The 24,259-nt window shown below is 42.3% G+C and overlaps 1 protein-coding gene across 10 annotated transcripts in view; it reads left to right on the top strand.

Annotated features, from left to right (window-relative positions):
- The window catches only part of NCOA7 (nuclear receptor coactivator 7), a 157,612-nt gene that overhangs the window by 8,724 nt on the left and 124,629 nt on the right, over window positions 1-24,259 (top strand). For 3 of the 10 annotated variants that reach the window (XM_073893873.1, XM_073893877.1, XM_073893880.1), the window contains exon 1: window positions 36-603. The exons of 5 other annotated variants lie outside the window; for them this stretch is intronic. The gene's annotated coding sequence lies outside the window, so the exon portion shown is untranslated. Of the gene's footprint in view, window positions 1-35; window positions 604-24,259 lie in introns of those variants that run through there. 2 more of the 10 variants (XM_073893878.1, XM_073893879.1) reach the window with 1 other exon arrangement.

The following is a 24,259-nucleotide window of genomic DNA, read 5'->3' on the forward strand; positions in this document are numbered from 1 at the left end:
GGAGGCCGCGCGCGCAGCTCTCCGGGGCGGAGCCGCCCGGCCGGGGCTGGGACTGCTCCGGGACAGCGGACGCTGCAGCAGCCGGGGGTGGCGGGGGTGCCCAGCCTTCCAGCTCGGAGGTCGCCGGGGCGGGGAAGATGCCGCAGCCCGAGCCGCCGAGCCCCGTCGCGGAGCTCCCCGGCCCCCGCCGCTGCGGAGGGGCGCAGAGCGTGGCGCGGCCCGGGCGGAGCTAGAGGCGGGCGTCTGCACCGCGTCGCGCCACCCGCAGTTCCCCGCCTCCGGCCAGGCCTGTCGCGGCCGATGTCCTGACCGCGGGCGCAGCTGCAGGGTTGGCAAGGTGCCGCGCTCGAGGAGAGGCGTGAGGAGTCCTGGCGGCGCCCGAGTCCACCAGCTCCGGACGCCGGTCCCCGGGGGCACGCGCCTCGGCGCTCCTCCCTCCCGCCCCTGCTCCTCCTAGCCGCACGAACCTCCCCCGACCCCTCCTTCCACCCACCCTAGAGGATGCTCTCCCCCGCGCCGAGCAGCAGAGGCCACCGCTCCCAGAAATGCGTGCGCCCGATCCCCTTCTCCCGGACCCGAGGAGCCCGCGCCCCCGCCCTGTAGGTAGGTGGGTGAGGCGGGGACCAGCCCTCGCCGCCGGCCGCAGCTGATGCTGCGGGTGGGGAGAGGCGGGGGCCCGGGGCCAGGACTGGCCAAACTTGCCTCCCGCCCGGGGTCGGCGGAGCGCTCGGAGGTGTGCTAATGGCGCTGGGCGCAGACCCTGTTAACCTGACAACCTCTTCTGGAGCTCGGAAGGCCGAGCGGTAGCGAAGGAGAGCTCGACCCTTCCCCGCCCGCCCGCCTCCCGGCCCAGTGGGCTGCGCGCGGCGGTCGGGGGTGGGGGAGGATCCGTGGGCTAGTGGCTTATTTGGGGGCCGGGGTTGGGGAGGGGGGAGGAATACCGTTGGATTTTCAGCAGCTCAGGTAGAAATATGTCACCGTAATGTTTCGGCTGAATGAGCAGATGCGTTCTTCCTGTTTTAGCTAAACGTGTAGCCACGCAAAGCGTTATTTTAGCAGCACGTAGAAGTCGCCGGGGATTTTTTGTATATTTCGGAACTGGCTGTGTATGAATACTTGATGGTTCAGTCCCTTACAATAAACATTTTAGGGCCAATTAGGGAAGGTCCTTCTAGAAGTCAGATTTTTCCGGAGGTAGATGAGGCTGGGGTATTCTCGTGTTGCCTACTCAGGAACCTCCTGCTTTCGTGAAGGGATGTGTGTTAAGAGTGGCAAGTTTGACACAGGTGTCGGGAGTTGAGAATCTGCTGGAAGGATGCACCCAGGCGGCCAGCAGAGGCAGCCTTGGGCGCAGCCTAGTAGGTGTTACTGTTTGTGTATTTGAGAAACTGGTTTATGAATTCTTTCTTTTCCCCAAGTGTGAAGTTCATACATGAGGGCTTTGGGCAAGATTATCTCTTCAGGGGCTATCTTTTTTTAAATTTTATTTTATAATAAGCAAGCAGGTTTAGAGTTTTGGAAAGTAGGTCATTGTGAATTCCAATTTTATATTAACGTGTTAAGGTTTAGAGCTTTGGAAAATGAGCTCCAGGAGGACAGAGTCTTGTTCAGTTCTGTAATGCTCTGCGTCTGATGCGTGATGGGTGCTCATTAGTTATTTGTTGAATGAACTGTGTATTTCAGGCTTCATCTAAAAACAGTTTAGGATTACAGTGTATTTGTCTTGTGGCTCTTGAAGTTAACTGGATTTTTAAAATTGCCTCTTTGTATGAAGTGTCAAATTAAATTGTCTTAACATTTAAGTATGAATTTTGGCATTCTTAGAACCACATGCTGTCCTTTTTTAAATTGTGTTATTAAATGAAGTAATTCTCCTCAACCCTTAATGTAAGTGCATTTCATGTCAGCTTGCAGATTTTCTAGTCTTGTTGGTAATCAAATATATTTCTATTAAACTCTCAAACACAATTTCAAAAATACAATTCTTGTTTACAAGAAGATTCTGCTACTCCAGAGGTAACAGTGTTTCGGTTAATAAGTGACATATTAACTCCGTTTAGACTTGAGTTGTAGATGATCTAATTATAATGTATTTTATTACAGGTAAAGATAAAAATAAAGCATTTAGGGGTGTCTGTGGTTCCTAAATGATTCAAAATATATGGTATAGATACATATTTTCAACTGTACAGGTTTTCTTTACTATATAAGCATATCAATTTCCAAATTTGACAATTTGCATGTGTTGATGGTATAGTGGTGAGCATAGCTGCCTTCCACATTTCACAATTTGGAAATCAGGGTTTTGGAGGATTCAGTGTCTTTTTGCTTTTAAATTTTATGTTGGAAGAATCAAGGATAACTGCATCATATTTCATTTGCTTTATTTTTGCACTGTGAAATTTCCTGTTTTGATTTTGTTTTTATTTTCCTGTTATGTAAGCTTTATGAATCAGTATTAACCTTTTTTCAGTAACTTTGTTTAACACAATTATCTGGGAGTGGTCCAGTCTTTTATTTGCTTTCTTTTTTTGGTCATTTTTTTTAAAGATTTTATTTTTTTTTAATATTTTATTTTATTTATTCATGAGGGACAGAGGGAGAGAGAGAGGGAGAGAATCAGAGGGAGAAGCAGGCTCCCAAGGATCAGGGAGCCCGATGCGGGACTCGATCCCAGGACCCTGGGATCATGACCTGAGCCGAAGGCAGACGCTTAACGACTGAGCCACCCAGGCACCCTAAAGATTTTATTTTTAAGTAATCTCTACACCCCACATGGGGCTCAAACTCACAACCCAAGATCAAGAGTCGTATGCTCCACAGACTGAACCAGCCAGGCGCCCCTTTTTTGTCATTTTAATACCTTGCTGCTATCCTCACTACATATTACCCCGAAGACTTATTTTCATAAAATAACAGTAAACCATAGTTTATTGCTATTGCTTCTCCAGCCTATTTGGGCCTTTCCTAGATGGTGAGGAAATCACACTTTTATGTAAAAGGTGGTAAGATTGGGGGAACCAACAGGGGGAGGGAACATATGAAAAATATTGTGATTTATTAAAATGAAGCAAATGTCCTCCCCCAAATAAAGATACTTACATTTTATACATCTTACATTTGTAATCAAGAATATTGAGCAGTTAATTAATTCACATTGTTTTTACTTGTTCACTTTAATTTCTCAAAAGAGCCCTCAGCTGTGGGTACAGTAAACTCTTTTTACTTTGTTGCAGATAGTAAACCCTTACTTGTTCCTTTGACAAATAGAAATTGAGTACTTAGGCTGTGCTGACCCTCTTGGCCTTGAAACCAGTCAAGTAAGAGCTAGTTTTTAATCTCAGAATGGGAGAGGCATTTTTCTCTGTGTGTTCTGCATCCAAATGCACAATGCCTCTGTGATTGGATGACTCATTATCAGGGCCCTGTCTGGTGAACCCCCAACATCCCGCCTCCATATACACCACTGGAATGCAATTCTAAGACCACGTATAGTCTGTCCTCCCTTTCTGAATCTTTCCTAAGGTTTTATTGCCAAAACCTCTATCCCTTCCTTGCTAAATGTTATTTACTGTCCTTTTTTTTTCTTTTTTATCGCAGCCTATAAGTTTTGTTGTTGTTCTTTACATCCAGTGGGATCCACTCAATTTACATATGTTGGAACCAAAATTGTTATGGTTGCAGAGAAAGTATGGAAAAGAAAATTTGTATGACCTTGAATTTCAAATATGGAGAGGTGGTGGTTGAAGAATAATTGTTGTCTACTAATCTCCCCTGAACAATGGTGTAGAATGCCTTTATTTCTGTACATGCCGGAGAATATCAGTTGTCAGCTTATGAATTTGATCTGAATCTTAATGGAGAGAAATGATGGTTCTAGAAGGTTGGTGGTAATAAAGGCCATAAGGTCCACGCATTCCATTCCAATTCTAGATGTTAGACTAGGAGTCTAGCCAAATTTTCAGAAATGATGTACTTTGGTGACTTGTTTTGCAGCTCTTGCACCCCACCCCCAACTGTGCATATGTGGAGGGATTCTACTATAACAGCAGTTACAACGAACCTAAGTTAGGTTACTTAAGAGATGTCCTTACCAAGATCATCGTTCCTTTTGCAGCTCTTGTGTGAAGACCCAGGGAAGTTCCATTTAGCGATAGAGGCCAAAAAAAAGATTTACTTGCCCTGCACAACTGTTCTGTGCCTTTTTTTCATCATGCAAAACTAGCATCAGATAATTGATTATATTTCCCTTTCTGATTTGGCAACTAGCAAATGCTGAATCAAATTTGCAACTTGATTTTAATAACCCTATAAAAACCTATGACCTAATATTGATGTTCTAACTTTCCCTTTGGTATTGAGCTTCTGTTCTACCTTGTTTTTCTCATTTCTGATTTTCATCTAATTACATTTTCCCACTTTATTGAATTTATTTATTTATTTTTTAAAGATTTTATTTATTTATTCATGAGAGACAGAGAGAGAGAGAGAAGCAGAGGGAGAAGCAGGCTCCCCGCTGAGCAGGGAGCCCGATGCGGGGCCCCATCCCAGGACCCTGGGATCATGACCTGAGCCGAAGGCAGACGCTTAACCGTCTGAGCCACCCAGGCGCCCCCACTTTATTGAATTTATTATTTAAAGCTGAGTCATATCCTTTGTGAAACAAGGCAAAACATAATACATAAAACCAAGTGAAAACATTTGCAGAATCGATCTCTGGACACATATGTTTTTGATTAGAAAGTTTAATCGATTCCATTAAGTATGTTTTGAATAAGTGTTGCAAGTTTAGTATATTTGAGGTTATATAGCCAAATGGAAAACAATGTTCCATAGTTTTGCAAAACTAAATTCCATTTATTTTGTAATATTAAATTTGCGTCCACTTACCACCAATTTAAAATTGGTCAAACCATTCAATTTAAGTCAATTATTTCTGGAATCTACCTTATGTGCTTTATTAGACTGAACAGGAGATTCATTTCATATAATTTTTAAAAAAAGTCATTTTTAGCCAAGGGGCTAGCCTAAACTAGCTTAACACTCACCACACCAAACCTCAAATCTGACCTCTTTCATATCAGTAATTTATTTGATTCATCTCTGTTTTAATGAATCAGATTACTAGATTCTTCTATGTGCCTCATTTATTTGCCATAAAATTTAAAAGATCAAGCTAAGTTAATTGACTAAACTTTCTTCATTCTGGTATTTTGACAACTACCTGTTAAGTTGGTTGAATGTAACTACATAGTTATTTACTGTTATTTATCTGAGTTATTTATATGATGCCAAGTTCAGTTTGATAATGTTTTCACCCAGCTCAACAGAGAGATTGGCCCTTCTTAAGGTTCAGTCATGCGTGTGGTCCTGGAACCTTTGGGGCAAAAATAATCTGAATTCAAAAATGCAGTGTGAAACTTTAGAGTCGTCTGAAGAGAGATGTGGGTAGATTTTTACCCAGAAGCATTTCATTTCAATAACCTCTATGTCTTTTTTAAAAATTTATTTTTGTGGCAGGTACTACCTTTATGTGATTCAAAAGATACAAATGGGTATATAATCAAAGGACTCCCCTTCCCCAGTTACGTGCTTCCCCTATCCACTGGCGACAAGTGCCGTTCATTGGGAATCCCCTGGTGATTTTTATGCATCTACAACCAAGATGAACATTCGGCCTGCTCGTTTTATCTCCCAGCCATTTCTCAAATTCCCTTCTCTCCATTTCCACTGCCCTTGTATGGCTCCTCAGATGCTTTGGACTGTTGCCTGCATTTTACTTTCGGCTGCATCTCAGCTCACCACTTTTCAGCCAGTCTTCCTTCTCAACTTTCCTCTGCTAATCATCCTACACAGGGTGGAGTCCGCCAGAGATCTTAGTGGTCTCTGGGGCTCTGAGGAATTCATCTGTTGCCCCCTGTACCTCCCTGTCATGCATTTGGCCCACAATTGTTCTTGACTACCACCCTACCCCTGCCCTAAATTATGGACCCTTTATGAAAATCTGATGAAAGTTCATGGTCTCATCACGCACCACACACCATTTTGCCTGCACATCCTTGTATATGGACCCCAAGTTAAGAATCTCTGCTGTCATACAAAACTGCTTGTCACTTCTTGCACATGCATAGTATATGATTTTCCTTCTCCGTGCTGTTGTTCCCTCTGCTTAGGACATTCTGTGCTCCCATTTTCCTTAGCAAGCCCCACCCAGTTCTGGTGTCTTCTCTAGGGGCCATTCTTAGTTGAGATTCCATAGACTTATGGAGACTTCCCCATGTAATTTAGTGCCCCAAATCAGTTTCCATACTGGGAATAGGCATTTCTCATAAACAACAAAATTGCTTTTCTAGTAGAAATTAACTCTGGTTTTGGATAGCATGCTAAGATTGGTTAAAAAAAAAAAAAAAAAAGCCCAGCTTGAAGCTTATTTAACCATTCATCCCTCTTCTCCTCTTCCCCCCAACCCCCCAGTAGAATACATGCCTGTATCATTTTCTCTAGCATCCTGGCTTCTCTAATTCTCTCTCAAACATTGTGTTAACACTCATTCAAAATAACTTTCATATTTCATTATGGTCCTCATCTTGGAGAGTGTCTTTTATGCCTCCACCCTTGGGTTTCCCTCTGTAATTGATACAGAGTGGCAAAAGCTTCCAAATAAGATGCCATTAAACGTTGACCCTGACAGATGACATGAACTGTCTGGAGAGTGGTCTGTCCTAAGAAGTGACTCTTATGCATGCAAATGAGGTATTTTTAATTCCAAGCCAAGTAATCAGGGTATCCTGTGTGCTCAGTTTTATTGCAGTGTGCCTGGCACGAGGTAATTTGCTGTTGACTGATTAACAGAGGATTTAGAGAGTAAGAATATAATAGTGTTTGTTCAGCACTGTTCATGTGGAATCCTGACTGGTGGATGATTCTGATCACTAATCAGGTATGCCTTGTAGAGTAGGAAAAATTTGCAAGATGACTTTGTAGGTATGAGATCCTTCAAAATCTTTGATTTTCCTGCTGTAATTCTGACCTCACTCAGCAAACATCAGATTTACTGATTTGTTTCCTCAGACATGTTGATCCTAGGGTGTCCTGAGTGGGAGTAATGAGTTTCCTAGCCATTGGATGAGAATAGTCCCTGCTGTATGATGTAAAGCACAGTCTTGGGCCATTAGTGGGTTGGGAGTGTCTGCTCTGTCCCGGGTGTTTACAGCTGAGCCCTCCTCCCTAGGTCCTGGTGATTCCTTCAACATATTGCCTGTCAATTGGGTCCTACTGAAACAGCTCATTAGCAGCCCTCTGATATCTCAAATCATAGCACTTTACAAAATAGTTTAATTTAATATGCCTTAATGCTTTATAAAACATTCTAGTAAGGAATTGTTTTAGTCCATTCAGGCTGCTATAACAAAATACCATACACTGGGGGCTTATACACAGCAACATTTATTGCTCACAGTTCTGGGAACTGGACGTCTGAGATCAGGGTGTCAGCATGTTCGAGCTGTGGCAAAACCTCTCTTCCAGGTTGTGGACTGCTGATACCTCATTGTGTTCTTACGTGGTGGAAGGAGCCAGGGATCTCTCTGGGACCTCTTTTTTATTGTTATGTTAATTACCATACATTACATCATTAGTTTTTGATGTAGTGTTCCATGATTCATTGTTTGTGCATAACACCCAGTGCTCCATGCAGAATGTGCCCTCTTTAATACCCATCACCAGGCTAACCCATCCCCCCACCCTCCTCCCCTCTAGAACCCTCAGTTTGTTTTTCAGAGTCCATTGTCTCTCATGGTTCGTCTGCTCCTCCGACTACTCCCCTTCATTCTTCCCCTCCTGCTATCTTCTTCTTTTTCTTTTTTCTTAACATATGTTGCATTATTTGTTTCAGAAGTACAGATCTGTGATTCAACAGTCTTGCACAATTCACAGCGCTCACCATAGCACATACCCTCCCCAATGTCTATCACCCAGCCACCCCATCCCTCCCACCCTCCTCTGGGACCTCTTTTATGAGGGCCCTGATCCCACTGATGAGGGGGCTGGTCTGACCTCATGACCTAATCACTTAGCAAGGGCACCACCTAATACTATCACCTGGGCATTAGGTTGCCAACATATGAATTTGGGGGCGAGGGACACAGTCGATAGCAGGAACAGGAAATTCACAAAACAGTAACTACAAAGAGCCAAGACAACACATTCAACTTAATTGCACCAGAGAAATGCAGATTGTAATTAGATTTTTAAAAGTCCATTATGGTGCTGGCAAAGTTGAGACTGGGTCATGTTCCTTTTTCAGGATGGTGAGAGGTCTCTTGGTGTACTTTAGATTGAGAACAGGTTAGCTGGTAGAATTTTTTGGCACCAGTGGTTTTATTCTAAGAGCACCTCCTAAGGAAATCAGGAATGAGGCTCCATTTCAACGATCAGCACACTGTCTCTGGGGGGCATGTGGAGTGGTCACGGGGTTAGGAGGAGGGCTACTGGAACCAGTTGCCCGGCTTGGGATCCTCTTCCACCGTTTACCAGCTATGTGAACTTAGGCACGTTAGTTTCTCCTTGATTTTCTCATGTATAAAATGAAGATAATAGTATCTACCTCCCACATAGTATTGAGAATTAGATTAATATATGTAAAGTACTGTCACAGAGTAAGCAACTGTAGTAATTAGTTATCATCAAGGGTGACAGTTGGAAAATTTGAGACAAATCCAACAGTGGAGTCATTTTTTAAGTGATAGTATATAGTTTACCAAACTGTATGCACAAAAGGATCCTAATTTGATTTTAAAATGCACCTGCATAGAAGAAAAGACAGGAAAGTAACAAAATAGTAAAGCTTTTTCCCCATTGATGGGATCATAGGCAATTTCTATTTTTTGAATTTGTATTATTCGTATGTATTATAATGATACTTGTTAGAAATTACCAAAATTTAGGTGTCCTAGGATTCTTATAGTCTCAACTTTTCGTTACCAAATGCATATTCATTTTGACGTATTTTACTTTCTCTTCCTCCTTTCAAAGCTACTAATATTTCACTTCCCCAACATTTTCACCCACATGCCATCTGCTTCACATTTTTTTGCACTTATCTTGCTTGTTTTGGGTATAGATCAGCCCCAAGGCCAGTTCTTCAAGAATAAGTAGACCAAATGAGATGATTGACGTTTTAGTGGTGGTGGCTTTCTCATGGAGGTTTAAGCGAGAAAATGCTGCTAAGGCTCTGCATTGTCTCCTCTGCTCAGGCATTCATCTCTATCTCCCACTCCCCACCCGAATGAACTTGGCGCCCCAGTACCTCTCTCACACACACACCGGATAATTCCTGCCTCCGGCCTTTTGACTGCCCCCTTTATCTGAAATTTCCTTGCCCTTTTCTTCCTTTAAAGCCACCATTCTGCACAAGGTTGATGCTTAGTTCCATGAACACTTTCCAAGACATCTACTCTACCCCTGGCTTTAGTTATTTTGTCACTTAACTATTTGTACCACAAATTAAATATTGGCTTGTTTTATGGCTTCGTTGTTCTTACAGTAAGCTGATAGGACTGTGTTTTATGTTACTCTCTTCCCTTCTGTTTTCTAGCAATGTTGTTCACATATGTGCACATGGGACACAGGAAGATTGGGTGGTGTTGTGTTGACAATATTCTTAAGACATGATTTATGAGTTTTCTCTTCCATTTTTCTTCTGTCCAACCTTCTCCTTCCTTTCTTTTCAAAATCAAAATATTACCTCATTTGGTTCTCTCAGTCTTATAGATATTTAGCTGAAGTTTTGGTAATAAATTTTCATTCCCAAAGCCTAAAAAACTAAAGAGCTCAGTTGCAGAGAACACCATGGTTGGCAGTGGATTTACAATTGGGGTCCAGTAATATACAAACTAATCCTAATTGCAAGGACACCCTATCATCAACTCAAAAATATTGCTTGTTTGATCAGGACAATTTAAGGAATCTTCCAGAGAATGTTTAAAGTTTATAAATATGATAGATTCTCATAGATCTTGCATTTCCTGGAAAGGACAAAAATCCTAGGAAACGCTTTCATATATCTACCCTTGTAGTCTGGGCCAGTGGTTTCCCAACTGGGGTTCATGTGCCCCATGATGGTAAGGGAAGAATTTGCTAGAACGTCTGTATCATCTTTTCATGATTTCTATTTTTGTTATATGTTTTATAATGCATATATTAGTGCAGAACACATGTTTTTTATAAGTAAAAATATGCTCAGATACTTTTATTGATGTAGAATATAACTTTTAAAAATGGAGACCACTGACTTAAATAAAAGGTGAGACCTTATCGTTCCATGCCCTGAAGTCAGTTTCTGTATGGTATTTAGCCATAACAAATTAAAAATGAACTTACTAAACATAAATCCTGTGCTAGCCTAAACTAGAAATTGTCATGTGTGTATGTGCATGTGCCCGTGCCCATAAAACATAAGACACATTCCCTGCCTTTAGAGAGTTTACAGTCTGATTAGAAGGATGGGGCATGGTGAGCAATCAATTAGAAAATGATACAAGATAGGGCTCCTGAGTGGCGCAGTCGGTTAAGCATCTGCCTTTGGCTTAGGTCCTGATCCTGGGTCCTGGCTCCCTGCTCTGCGGGGAGTCCGCTTCTCCCTTTCCCGCCCCCTATCTATCATGAATAAATAAAATCTTTAACAACAACAACAAAAACAAAATGGTAGGGGCACCTGGGTGGCTCAGTCGTTAAACGTCTGCCTTCGGCTCAGGTCATGATCCCAGGGTCCTGGGATCGAGCCCCGCATTGGACTCCCTGCTTGGCGGGAAGCCTGCTTCTCCCTCTCCCACTCCTACTTGTGTTCCCTCTCTCACTGTCTCTCTCTCTGTCAAATAAATAAATAAAACCTTTAAAAAACAAAAAACCAAATGGTACAAGATAGCATAACTATGCACAGGAAACCTAGCAGCGTGAGGTGGTTAGACTAAAATCGCCAGAGTATAAGAGCAGCATAATATGGGTGGATGCTATATTCTCAGAATATTTCAAAACCCTTTTTATGTTAAGTTTATTTCTTGATAATCAGGTCAGTTCTTTGTCCCCCTATTCAAATAAGCTATGTTTAAATTATCTCCTAGGTACAGATGTTAATTAACTGTGGGGGCTTTCTGCTCTAATACTCAAAAAATTCTACCAGTGTTCTCAATTACTGGCTCACATTTCTTTAAATTATAAGAGGAAGTGGCAGAATAGCCATGGTGGGAAAGTAACAACATTTTTGATGCAGTATTCTTTTGGAACAATGCTAGTGTATACAATTTAAAATAAGTGAATTAGAGGGCGCCTGGGTGGCTCAGTCATTAAGCATCTGCCTTGGGCTCGGGTCATGATCCCGAGGTCCTGGGATCAAGCCCCGCATCGGGCTCCCTGCTCTGCGGGAAGCCTGCTTCTCCCTCTCCCACTCCGCCTGCTTGTATTCCCTCTCTCGCTGCGTCTCTCTCTGTCAAATAAATAAAATCTTTAAAAAATAAATAAATAAAATAAAATAAGTGAATTAGTTTCCTAGGGCTGCTCTGACTATGTAGCACAAACTGGGTAGCTTAAAACAACAGAGATTTGTTGTGCTGCAGCTCTGGAGGCTAGAAGTCTAAAATCCAGATGTTGGTAGAGCCTTGACCTCTGTGGAACTAAGAGAAAAGCTCCCTTGCCTCTTCTGGCTTCTGGTGCTTTGCTGGCTGTCCTTGGCATCCTTGGCTTGCAGCTTTGTCACCCTAATCTCTGCTTCTGTTGTCCCCCAGTGTTCTCCCTGTGTGTCTCTAGCTTCATATGGCCATCTTCTTAAAAGGACACTGGTCTTATTGGATGAGAGGCCCACCATAGTCCAGTATGACCTCATCTTAACTAATTGCATCTGCAAGTACTCTTTTTCCAGATAAGGTCATGTTATGTGGTACTGTGGATACAACTTAAACATTTTGGGGGGCGGGGTAACACATTTTGCCTCATAACAAGAAGTAATATCAAAATCTATAGGTGAATATACCAAGATGTGCATAAGTTACCCTTGGTGTCGGATGATGCCTTCTTATGGCTAAACTTCCATAGCCACACACATTGGTTATGGGGTAAATGACAACTGGAAGGAAAGGAAGCTTTCTTGGCTATTTGTGTCAGTTGGCTGCTTCTGTCTCTGGGCTTTGGTATTCCACGCCTTGGTAGAGTTCTTCTTCTTCTTCTTCTTCTTCTTTTTTTTTTTTTTTTAAGATTTTATTTATTTATTTGACAGAGATAGAGAGCACAAGTAGGCAGAGAGGCAGGCAGAGGGAGAGGGAGAAACAGGCTCCCTGCCGAGCTGGGAGCCCGATGTGGGGCTTGATCCCAGGACCCTGGGATCATGACCTGTGCTGAAGGCAGCTGCTTAACCGACTGAAGCACTCAGGGGCCCCGGTAGAGTTCTTCTTATAGACAGTAGTATGTACTATATGGCTTTGATCTTCCTGGTAAAAATCCACGAAGTAATTTGTGGATCAGGATATTTCTAAGAGTGTTTTGGTTTTTTTGTTGTGATAATGCTGCATAACAGCCTCCAAATCTTAGTGGCTTAGAACCACAATTATTTATTTCATATTCATAAATTGGCAGATTGACTGCGGTTTGGCTGCTCTTGGTTGGGTTTGGCAGGGGTGGGCTGGCCTCCAAAGTTAAGGTAGGAGTTCAGGTCTATTCCACGTGTCTTTATCCTGGGACAGGGCTGAAGAAGAAGTTGGTACCTGGAGCATGCTCTTCTGGAGGAGAGCAGAAATTTGCCAGGCCTCTTAGAGTCTCAAGTTGAATTAGGTACACTGTTAATTCTCAGTCTGTTGGTCAAAACAAGCCACATGGCCAAGTGGGTAGAGATGCATACTCTGCGTAGTGCAAAGCACCCCAAGGTGGCATAGCAAAGGGTACAGATGTATATTTCTCTTACAGGGAGCAAGTGCATAATTGAGAACAACAATCCAGTCTAGCAAAGGGCAGTTTTTCTTGTGAGTTCTACAGGAACTTTTATGTGAAGCAACTTAATAAACCTTTAAAACAAAATGTATTAAACTGTAGACTTGGTTTCTTAACCCAATCTCTTGGAAAATTATAGTTGAATTCACATACTTTTTTTTTTCCAAGTAAAGGTCATAATACTTCACAATACTGATTTAATTTTGTGTTGGGTCGATATCCTGCCCCTTAGACACTTTTTATTATGCCTTCTTCCTGAACCCATATTTGTATATTTAGCACATTTTCGATTGTGCTGACCAAAGTACCACTTGACCCTCTCGGTCTTTACATTAGACATCTGAGGCAGAAGCCGGTAGAATCGTCCTCTTCAGCATGCTCTGATAGGGAACATTTTCATTGAGGGTAAAATGTTTCTGGTTTACAGATATGATTGTTGGTCGTGTGGCACTGTCGAAATATAACCACGAATGGTTGTTTTCAGCGAGATCCTACTTCAGGTGCCTTCCCTAACAACACTGGCCCATGTGAACTGTCCCTTTTTTTCCCACTAACACATCTCTGTGCATAAACACATTTTATCAGTCATTAATTTTTAACCTACCCATTTTTTTCTAATTGTTTTATTTATGTTAATTTTGTCTCCTTGTAAAAAAAAATCAAAGTTTTCTTAGAGCCTGTTGAGTCCTTTTTGTGTTCATAGGTTTTAGATAAATAGTACAGTGGTAGGAATAAAGCAATTTTTAGTAAATGCTTACTGAATCGAAGAGATTGCATATAATTACGTGACAAAGCACTGTTTTGAAGTAAGTATAAATTATTTATTGCCTCTTGCACTCTCCATGTAAATAAATATACTGAAAGTACATTAAGAAGAGTGATAATTCAATTATTTTTTAGTTTGTATTTTTACAAGTATGAGCATATGCTGGTGTATTTGGAAAATGCATTCAGTTGCAGATACTATTCCATAAGAGAACAAAGAAGCATGTCGCCTTTTCCTTAGTGAACTAGTTTACCTGGTAGAGTAAACCTCTATGTCTCTTGATAGTTCAAAAGACACTCAAATTGAATTGTTGAAAACCAGTGTTCGAAGCCCATAAACTGTATGTTCTTTGTAAAGGCATTCCACTGATGACATCTTTTATCCTTTAAATTTTATTGGCTTTGTATGCATCTGTTACCTCTAATTCAGATCTACCAAATAAACACCTCCCACTAAGTGATAATAATAACAGTAAATGAGTAGTTGTAACCACTGCTCACATTGATTTCTGTCCTAAAATTGAAGGAGTCGGGGCATGGTGACAGTATGACAGCAGATGCTGTGAGCCCAGGGGGCTGGCACAGTGATTCACATTGGCAACTGTCCTCTACAAGGCCTCGGGGAGCAAACTTCAGTTCTGTACCAGTAGACAGAACGCCAGAAGAGTGTGGAGCTTATTCCTTTGGGGCCAAGACCAGAAGAGGTCTGGGGGAAAAAAAAACAAAAGGCCAGAGATCCTAGGATTTTAGCAATAGGTCTGATAATATTAAAAGCAAGTCCAGAAGTAACTGAGGACAAACTTCTGTCTCCTGTCACCTGTTCCTTTGTTAGTGCTCCGTGATACGTGCCACCTTTGGATTCATCTTAGAGATCATCTGAGGGTGATCTTGCAGTGCTGGAGCAGTAGTAGGGGGTGTCCCCAGAAACCACTTCTGAGGATGAGGCAGGCGGCAGATTTTTCCCCACTCTTGTGAAAGACAGTCATCTGCATGTAGCAGACGCCCAATAAATAGTGATTGATGGTGAGAAAGAGGAAGTTTTCCCTGTGTATGAGAAATGAGTTTGGCAGAGTAGACTCTGTTCTGTTTTCATTGCCTCTAATAACTTTCTATATGACTTTCTGCATATTTTTCTCCTCTAATCTGTCTGTGCACTGGTAGAAAGCTGTGCGAAATGGAATTCTTATATTCTTATGAATATTAATGAGAATGCGTGCAGTACATTAAAAGCCTCTGGTAGAATTTTTATAGAATCATGATTTTTAGCTCTAAAGAGGACCTATAATTTCAGTCCCTAGGAACAAAGGACTCTTGCAACTTAAAATCAATAAAGAAATATTATTTTAAAAAGATGAAAATTCCATTTGTTGATTCTCTGTCTTTACTAACATTCAGTGGAAAATTAATTGGATTGGCAGAAGATTACATTTCATAACAAACAAATGAAAGGTCAACTGCTAAGAAATATTTCTGGCGTATTCAAAGTTATGTCATTACTTCTGTCCTTAAGACTTAAGAGAGAATTCATTTAGTTTAGTGAATTAAGGGAATGTGCTTTCCAGTTAGCTCTTTGAAAGTCTAATTCAGTGCAGTAAATATTTATTGAATGCATGGACATGTTTGCTGCAGTACTTTTATTAATGAGTAGTAGTGACTAGCCTGAATACAGTTCAGGATTTACATCCTAAAAGACAATTGGCCAAAAAGCTGGTGTTCACCCTCTTGTTCTTTTAATGGTGGGTAAATGCAGGAAGAACCAGGCAGTTGAAATGAAAATTCTGTGTAGAGATCTAGCCTAGCATTAGAGGCCATTATTAGTGGGTTTGACTTTGGCATCAGGTAAAGCTAATTATTCTGGCTCTCACTCTATGGCTATTTGACCTTGATTAAGTTCTTTAAACTTTCTGAACTTCAGATTCTTTATCTGAAATGGGTGAAGACTATTAACTCCCTCATACAGTCATAAAGATTAAACAGTGTAACAGCATCGACCAGAAAACTTGACGCATGTGGTTAATGTTCGCTAAACGTTTAACTGTTGCTGATTGCTGTCATCTTTATATCCCTGGAGCTGCCTGGCTTCAGTTAGTTTCTGATATGATTTTTTTCTGTTTGGGGCAAATTTGAAGCTAGCTCTTCAGGTGTTGTTGAAGGTAGGTATCATTTGTGTGAATACTTGAACATTTGGGTTTGCTGGAGAGAATTTTCTGTTCCATGGGGCACTAGACGCTATAGACACCTTTGGGACACATTTAATCTCTTATAACAGCGCTTTCCGGATAAAGACGCTGAGGACCAGGAAAGCTGCGTAGATTGCCCAAAGTTACATACTTCAGAGATGCTGGAGTCTGGATGTTAACCAGGCCTGTCCTGCTTCATTGGTGCTGCGATGCCTAATAGCACGGTTCAGAGAGGTCAGGTGAAGCACGGGCATCTTGGGAACAGAGAACTTCCCATGTGTGGAGTTTATATAATCTCAGTTTTGAAGGAATTTTTGAAATTAAACATTTTTAATTTAAAAAATTTAAATATTAGTTTCCCCACTGAGCTTGACTTTCCTCTATAATAGTAGTTCTCAATGAGTTTAGTATCCCTCCCCCCCCCCACCCCGGGGCAGGATGCGGTTTGTTTCCCATGGATATTGGGGGAGGGGGGCACTACTGGCATTTATTTGGGGGAGATGCAGAAGTGTCAAATGGCCTGTAATGAGCGGGACAGTTCTAGACAACAAGGAATTGTCCCTTACACTCAGGAATTTTCTATCTTCTGTAGGACCTATGTGAATATTTATTGGGACATTCTCAAGAAAAGAGAATAGCTTTAAATTACTGTGTTTAGAAATAGTCAATTATTCTTTATAGCACTAGTTTCTATTCTTTATTTATTTTTATTATTTTTTTTAGAGATTTTATTTATTTGACAGAGAGAGACACAGCGAGAGAGGGAATGCAAGCAGGAAGAGTGGAAGAGGGAGAAGCAGGCTTCCTACAGAGCAGGAAGTAGGAAGCCCAATGAGGGGCTTGATCCCAGGACCCTGGGATGGTGACCTGAGCTGAAGGCAGGCGCTTAACGACTGAGCCACCCAGGCGCCCCACTAGTTTCTATTCTAATGTTCTCTGCACCCGACCCTCCCATTACACACCCCCTCCTATCCCCCTCACCTCTGCTTTTTCATTTTCCTATACTTCTCGTTTGTAATGAAATAGTTTCTTTTTTTTTTTTTTAAAGATTTTATTTATTTATTTGACAGAGAGAGAGAGACACAGTGAGAGAGGGAACACGAGCAGGGGGAGCGGGAGAGGGAGAAGCAGGCTTCCCGCCGAGCAGGGAGCCCGATGCAGGGCTCGATCCCAGGACCCCGGGATCATGACCTGAGCCGAAGGCAGACCCTTAGCGACTGAGCCACCCAGGCGCCCCAATGAAATAGTTTCTGATCCCACTTCTCCTATAGCTGAAATTGCCCTATAGAAGTAGGTGCAAGCATCTGAGTATTTCATTATGTCTTTTAGTAAACTTATGCCTGAAAATTTGCTTATTGAAATACCTGTTATAAATGACTTTCCTTTGGGGCATTATATTGATTTCATAAAATTAAGTGTGTAAGTAGGTTATATTAGCTATGAAATTCATTTCAATATTATAAAGGGCATATTATGAAATACCTACTTATTTAGAGGAGGGGTGTTGATTTTGATAAGGTTGAGAACTGCTGGTCTATAGCTATCTCATGAAATGGTTATTCAGCTTGTGCTCAGTCACTTTTGGAGATTAGGAAGCCCCCCTATCAGCTGTTTGCATCTCTCTGTAAGACAGTTCTTCCTTCTGTTGAGCCAAAACCCATCTGCCTCCATATCTAATGTCTGGTCCCAGGTGTTCCCCTCAAAGGTCTCCTGGTACAAGCCTAAATCCATGACCAGATAAGATCTTTCAGATATTTGAAAATAGATCAGTTCACTCCAACTCTTTGCAGATGAACCCTGACCAGCTCCTTTGACTATTAATCTAAAAACTTGGTTTGATGTCACTTAACCATCCTGGTTGCTCCACTTTCCTTATATTTCTCCTTTAGTGTAAGAGCTAGAGTTAAATGAAGTCATCTTGATATATTCTAATCCTCAAGAAGGGTGGCACAGACCATCATAATCTTTTTTATTCTGGGTTAAGTTGTTTGGTTTTTTGTTTTGTTTTGTTTTTGGAAGGAAGGGCGGTAGAATATCACTACTGGGTGTATGGAGCTTACTCTCACCTAAGACTGCAGGTCATGTTCACTTGTGCTAATGCTAAGCTCTGTCTCTCTCATTCCTTAGCTCACCACCCAGATAAAGAACCTCAGGTTCATATGGGGTAAATTCCACCTTCCTACAGATAGCTGAGATCTGTCTGAATCCAAATGCTATTATCCCGGGATGTTATTTATCCCTCTTCCAAAAGTCTAATAAGGAGGTCCCTATTGTCCTTCAGGTCCGTGGTAAATCTACTGATGAGGAGAGGGGCTAAGAACAAATCCTGCATTAAGCTATTAGTATCCACCCTCCAGGCTGAAGATGGAGGTCAGCTCCTGGCTCTGGATTGAGGTCAGTTGGTCAGCTCATACCTCTTGGTACAGTGGTTCAGTACTTTTCTTTATCCATGTAATCATCGAAGCATCCACCCATGTCCAGCCCACATTTCTCCATCTTATCCATAAGCAGATCAAGAGAAACTTATCAAATGCTTTTAAGTACAGTTATATTGTATTTTACTTCATTTCCTTAATGTATGAGACTAGTAGCTCTGTCCAAGAGGGAAATTAGGTCAGTGTAATGTGAGTAAGCCCCCACTTGCTGAACTTCCTCCCCTCCACCAGCCCTGCACTCCAGCCATCCCAGACCACTCAGGATTCTCTGGGGACCACACATTGCCTGATGATGGCTCGCACAGCCTCAGTCTGCCTAGTGAGCCCAACCTCTTCTGCTTGCATTGTTGGGGAAACATCCAGCTCTGGTGTCACCTGTGAAGTTGCCTTGACTCTCCTTCCCTTCTTAGCAGTTAGTAGCTTCCCTCTGTGCTCTGCCAATATCAGAGGACTTGCCACTTGTTGTACCAGCTGATGGGCTTCGCTTGCCTGTTCCACCTGAGCTTCTTGGCCCGTGAATGCTGTCTTCATATTTTATCTCCAGCAGAGTACTTGGTCCAAGGTAGAGGCTTGAAAAAGGGGTCTGCTCGTTTATTTTTGTTCTGCTGAGTGGTTAGTTTTCTGTAAACAGTGTCCATCCCAGGTTTCACTGCCTCTTATTTCAAGTCCTGGCCAACCTGCCTGTCATTATCAGTTCTACAGTTTTGCTGGGAATCTCTGTAATGATCTGCAGTGTGTAATTTAACACAATCCCTTGTCTAACTTTTGTTGAAAATTAAAATGTATTTGCCCATTGTCAGACTGCTGGCACTTTCCACATCTTTGATAATTCTTGACCCTACAGGTGACTTTTTAGAAATCTCATATGCACATTCTCTTCTTAGATGAAACATATAAAATGATCTAACTAGCCTAGAGATGGGTCTTCATTTAAAGTATCTGAGAGTTTTGGGTGTCTGGGTGGCTCAGTCGGTTAAGCGTCTGCCTTTGGCTCAGGTCATGATCCCAGGGTCCTAGGATCAAGTCCTGCATCAGGTTCCCTGCTCGGGGAGTCTGCTTCTCCTTCTACCCCTCCCCTCTGCTTGTGCTCTCTCTCTCAAATAAATAAATCAATCTTAAAAAAAAAAAAAGCATCCAGGAGCTTTGATGAAATCTACTTCTCCCTTTTTTTCTTTTTAAGTCAACTCTACACCCAGTGTGGGGCTCGAACTCAGGACCCCAAGATGAAGAGTTGCATGCTCTACTGACTAAGCCAGCCACGCGCCCCTCTCTATATTTGTCTTAAATGAAACATTTGTTTAATTCTCTTCAGCTAATTCTAGTTCCTTAGGCGATGAGTAGTGGAGTGAGAGCTGATGAGTTCTCCATTCATTTTGCCATCCATTGGCTTTGCCCCATTTTCCCAAATAACAGAGACCATTGGCCTGTCCTTGATCATCTCTTTGATTCAGGCATAACTTTTTAACTCTTGGTTCTGTTCTATGTTCTGTTTTCTGTTGTTTTGGTTTTGTGACACACATTTGTCTACTTGGGGACATTATCCCCTGGTTGCTCCCCTTATGTGTTTGTGGCACCCTTTTGTATCTGTTGCTATGTCTTTCTTCCCAGGTTTCCTGTTAAAGAATTCAAATTCAGACCTTGGTTAATGCTGAAATTTGAATATCCTTCCTTTGTTTAGATGATCGTGGCTTTGAGAAACATGGAACACCTCTTCTATTTCTGTAGAAGTATAAGTATTTTTGAGGAGGAAATATCTGCATAGGAAGGTCCAGTTTGGTCTGTCCCCCAAGGGCCCAAACTTAGTGTGACCAAGCCTCAAAGCATGTTGTTGTCATTATTTCATTTGTATAACAGGAAACATGTTGTGGGGAAAACAGTTGATGGACATCATAGGTACACTGGTGTTTTTCTAGTCCAGACTGGTTATACCTGAATGTGCAAGGAGCTGCAAGGTGTTAGATGCGAAGCCAGAAAGCCACCCTGGGCTCTGTGGGTCTATGCTGGTTTGATGTACTTCGGAAGTCTCTTGTCGCTCTGTGCTTAAATTCTTTCTGAGTGGCACCATGGTCTCAAACAGGGAGCACTTTACAGGTAATAACAGTAAATATTTTGTCTTCAACACAGCGCTTACAAGGTAAGGATTTTGTAGGTGCCTTTTATTTGCATAATGAACTGAATTTAGGTTTAAATTGACCATCCTGATTTAAGATCACAAAAAGAAACATGTAGATAGATTCATCTTGTGCTTCCCTCCTGAAATTCTTTTTGATCTGTAATGTGCCGTAAATGCAGGAGACTTGTAATTCAGTGTTTGGATGAGTCTAGAGTTTATTGATGTGAAGAAAAGTCAACATTAAATGAAAGAAGGGCTTTTAAGAAGCCCATTATAACCACTTATAATGGAAAATGCAGTTCCCATTAGAGATTGATTTAAGGAGCTCTGGTCCTTCAGTGAAGCATGAAGGCTGCTATGCGGTCCTCTGTGCAAATCATTTTTATAGCATCCTTTGCTGTTCTCTTCCTGGTTAATCTCTTGGTGCGTCTAGACCTGAAAGGACTGCATATGTCTTGTTTAAGGAATACAAAAATTCCCAGAAATTTAAAAGAAATCAAAGATTAGTATATTTTTTCTTTATCAAATAGAATATTAAAAAAAAAAAAAGCTTCGCAAGTTCTAAACAGACACAGCAGCACCAGATGTCAGTTCTTGGATCATTTAATCTTTTTCTCTTGTGCTTATTTTTGTCAATATTTTTCCACTAGAACCAAATATTAGTTTCTGGCTCAGCTTGCAATATAAAAATTTTCCAATTAGATTGTTATGACTTCATTTTTATTCATGAGGAGAAATCTAATAAACAGGGATCATCACATATGGTGGCATGCAGGAGAGGAACTTTAAAATAAACCACCTGGCCCAGATCAGGGATTCTCATCCTTTCTGGTGTCTGAGAGAGAGAGGAACTGCTTTACATCTATATCCCTCACCCCCAAGTTGTTGTTATTATTTTTTTGCCTCCAAGTTATTCTTAATTGAGAGGGAGGGGAGAATTCTTGGATGTATATCAGTCTGCCATACTAATTGACCTTACCCCAAGCCTGGATTAATTCCTTGCTTAGCTTTTATGTGGATTCACTACCTAGTTCTGGGTTAGGTATTTAGGGAAGTAAAAGGAAATTGTGAAACACGGTGGTTTTTGACCTGAAGGCGCTTTTGGTTTGTGGCTGAGGAGGCTAAGTGAAGCAGCGGTGTCACACAGCGGATGACTCAGAGCTTCATGGTAAGTATTCAGTGACCTGTGAAATAAGCTCCTAAGGAAGAGAAAGGAGAGCACACAAGTGGTCAGGGAAGGCTGTAGAGCAGAACTGGGCCTTGTGCTAGATCTGGTCAGATGGAGGAGTGTAGCCAAGTCCCTTGAAGCTTGGAGAAAGAGTAAGGATTAAGGTGCGGGGGTCAGTGGGGGGGTGGTGGTGAAAGGACCCCATGGGGGGGTGGTGAAGGAGAGGGAGGGGGTTGGTGAAGGGACCCCCACTGGGTTCAGGCCACAGTGTGACTGAGCTCTCGGGAGAGTTGGACACCACTGTCTTTTCTTTTTCGTCTTTCTTTCATCACCCAACTTCTTGAATGAATGCTCATTCCTTGAGGCATGGCTTCTACTCCTACCCCTCTGCTGGTGCAGTTCTGCTGGAGGGCTCAGGGACCCCCTCCCCCCACACCCAGCTACATTTGTTCTGATCTGCAGATTCTGCACCAAGGCATTGGGCACTGTTGATTCTAGACTGCTTTTTCTCACTCATTTCCAAATATTTCTGGCTCCAAAGGTTATTGAAAGGCATTGAAGCGTGCACCAAACTGGATTTAAATCCTTGCTCCACCACAGCTGGTGCTGTGGAACTAGGGAAATTAGTATCTCTCAGCCTCCATTTAGTGAAAATAAGGGTACCGTACTTACAGGGTGGTTGTAAAGATTAAAAGAGATAACATGTGGATAATATGTTGAAGTAAGTAACTTCTGGTAGGCAGGCATTATGATTGGTTCCCTTTTCTTACCTGGTAGCCACTCTGTCCTTCCTGCCTGAACGTGCCTTGTTCTTTTTCTGTCCATACCTACGCCTAGCTGGTCCCTCTTTCTGGAATGCTCTCCCTCTTCTTTTTACCTACTGAAATCCTCACTGCCCTGAAAGACTTACTTTATCACCTCAATCAAAAGTGAACTTTGTGTCTTCTGTATTCTTACTACCTTTCTTCGGACAACTCCAAGTTACTACCTTGCGTTTTAGTGTTTTGCATACATCTTATTTTCCCTACTGGGTGATAAAGTCCTCGAGAGCAGAGGGCACATGAAGGACGTGGAGGTAAAGCAGTCAGTCAGACTGTCCCTGTTGTTCCCATGAAGGGCTTTGCGCACGGCTGTCACGTTTGCAGGGTGTTATCATCGTATTCCCGCTTGCTTGCTTTTCTTTTTTTTGACTTAACCACAACCATATGCTGATAACTTCTAAATCTTTTGCCGCAGCCCTCACCACACTCGTGTTGTCAGCAAAATCAAACATCTGGTGAATGTCTCCAGCTGACTGTCCCACAGGCACCTCGAAGGCAGTGTGTCCAAACCCTGTTCTTTACCTGTGTCTGCGCCCTGACCCACACCCGGCTTGCCCCCCTCATGTTGACTGTGTTCTATCTGTGGTGTCACTCTCTATGCAGCCCCTGCAGCAGAAGCCTGGAGGGCATTCTTCATCTCCCCTCTCTGAGGTTGTCCACACTGAATGAGTCACCAGACCTTGACTCATTTGCCTCCTAAATATTTCTTGAGTGCATCCCTGCTCTTTCTATGTTGGATACTGCTGCCTAAATGTGGGCCCTCCTCTCGGAACTAGTTTTGCTATAATTTCTTCCTAACAGCTCTATTTCACGTTGACTCAACCCTCTCAAGTCCATCCTTCCAGTGTGGGTGTATCACAGTCCCTCGTGTAAAACGCTTTGGTGACTTCCTTTCACGTACATCAGGGATGAGAAAATTGGTTTTATCTCCTGTTGATCAGTTTGGTAATGTCTGTAAGCGAGTGCGGCCCTATTGCTTGGTGATGTCTGACACGGGAGCCACGAAGGGGCAGGCGGCACATAATGCATAGCTGGGATTAAGATCAAGCTCTTTCGTGTGACAGAAAAGGCCTGCCATGACCCTAATCCTGCCCATGTCTTCCTCCATTGCCCTGCTTCACGGTTAATCCTGGAGCAGCAGAGAAGTATCGCGTCTTCTTGTGTTGTGCATGCTAGACCTGCTTCCCTGTACCCTTTCAGTAGGAAATCCATACTCATCCTTCTAATCTTCGTGTGCATGGGGAGTACGTGGGGTGGGCCGTGCATGAGGCCAAGTGTTCTTCCTCTGGGCTCTCATGGCACCTGTGCCTCCTCCACAGCAGTCGGTGTCCCATGGATCTCAAATCCTAAACACCTCCCTTGTAAGACAGTAAACTCTGTTAGGGCAAATACCATGGCTTCTTCATCTTTGGTCTCTGATACTTATCGTAGTACCTTCCATGGAATGTGTACTGTGAATTAAATTGTTTGTTGAAGGGGCATGTGGCTGGCTTACTCAGTAGAGCAGTGGCTGTTGACCTTGGAGTTGTGGATTCAAGCCCCGCACTGGGTGTAGAGATTACTTTAAAATCTTTTTTAAAAATTGTTCATTGAATTGAATTAGCAAATAATTTTGATTGATGAACATTCTTTGCTTTTACTTTGATACCCCTCAGGATGAGAGGATAGATTTTAGGGAAGGTTAATGCTTTGCAGAAAATTTAGGTGAGTGAATCAGGCACAAAGTAGACACTGGAAATTTTTGAGCAGGGGAGTGGCATGATGAAAATGGTATTTAAGGAAGATTGATCTGGAGACAACCT

This window comes from Callorhinus ursinus, unplaced genomic scaffold, assembly GCF_003265705.2.
Source record: "Callorhinus ursinus isolate GAN/ISIS: 27379988/994484 unplaced genomic scaffold, GSC_fseal_2.0 scaffold6, whole genome shotgun sequence".
NCBI lineage: Eukaryota > Metazoa > Chordata > Mammalia > Carnivora > Otariidae > Callorhinus > Callorhinus ursinus.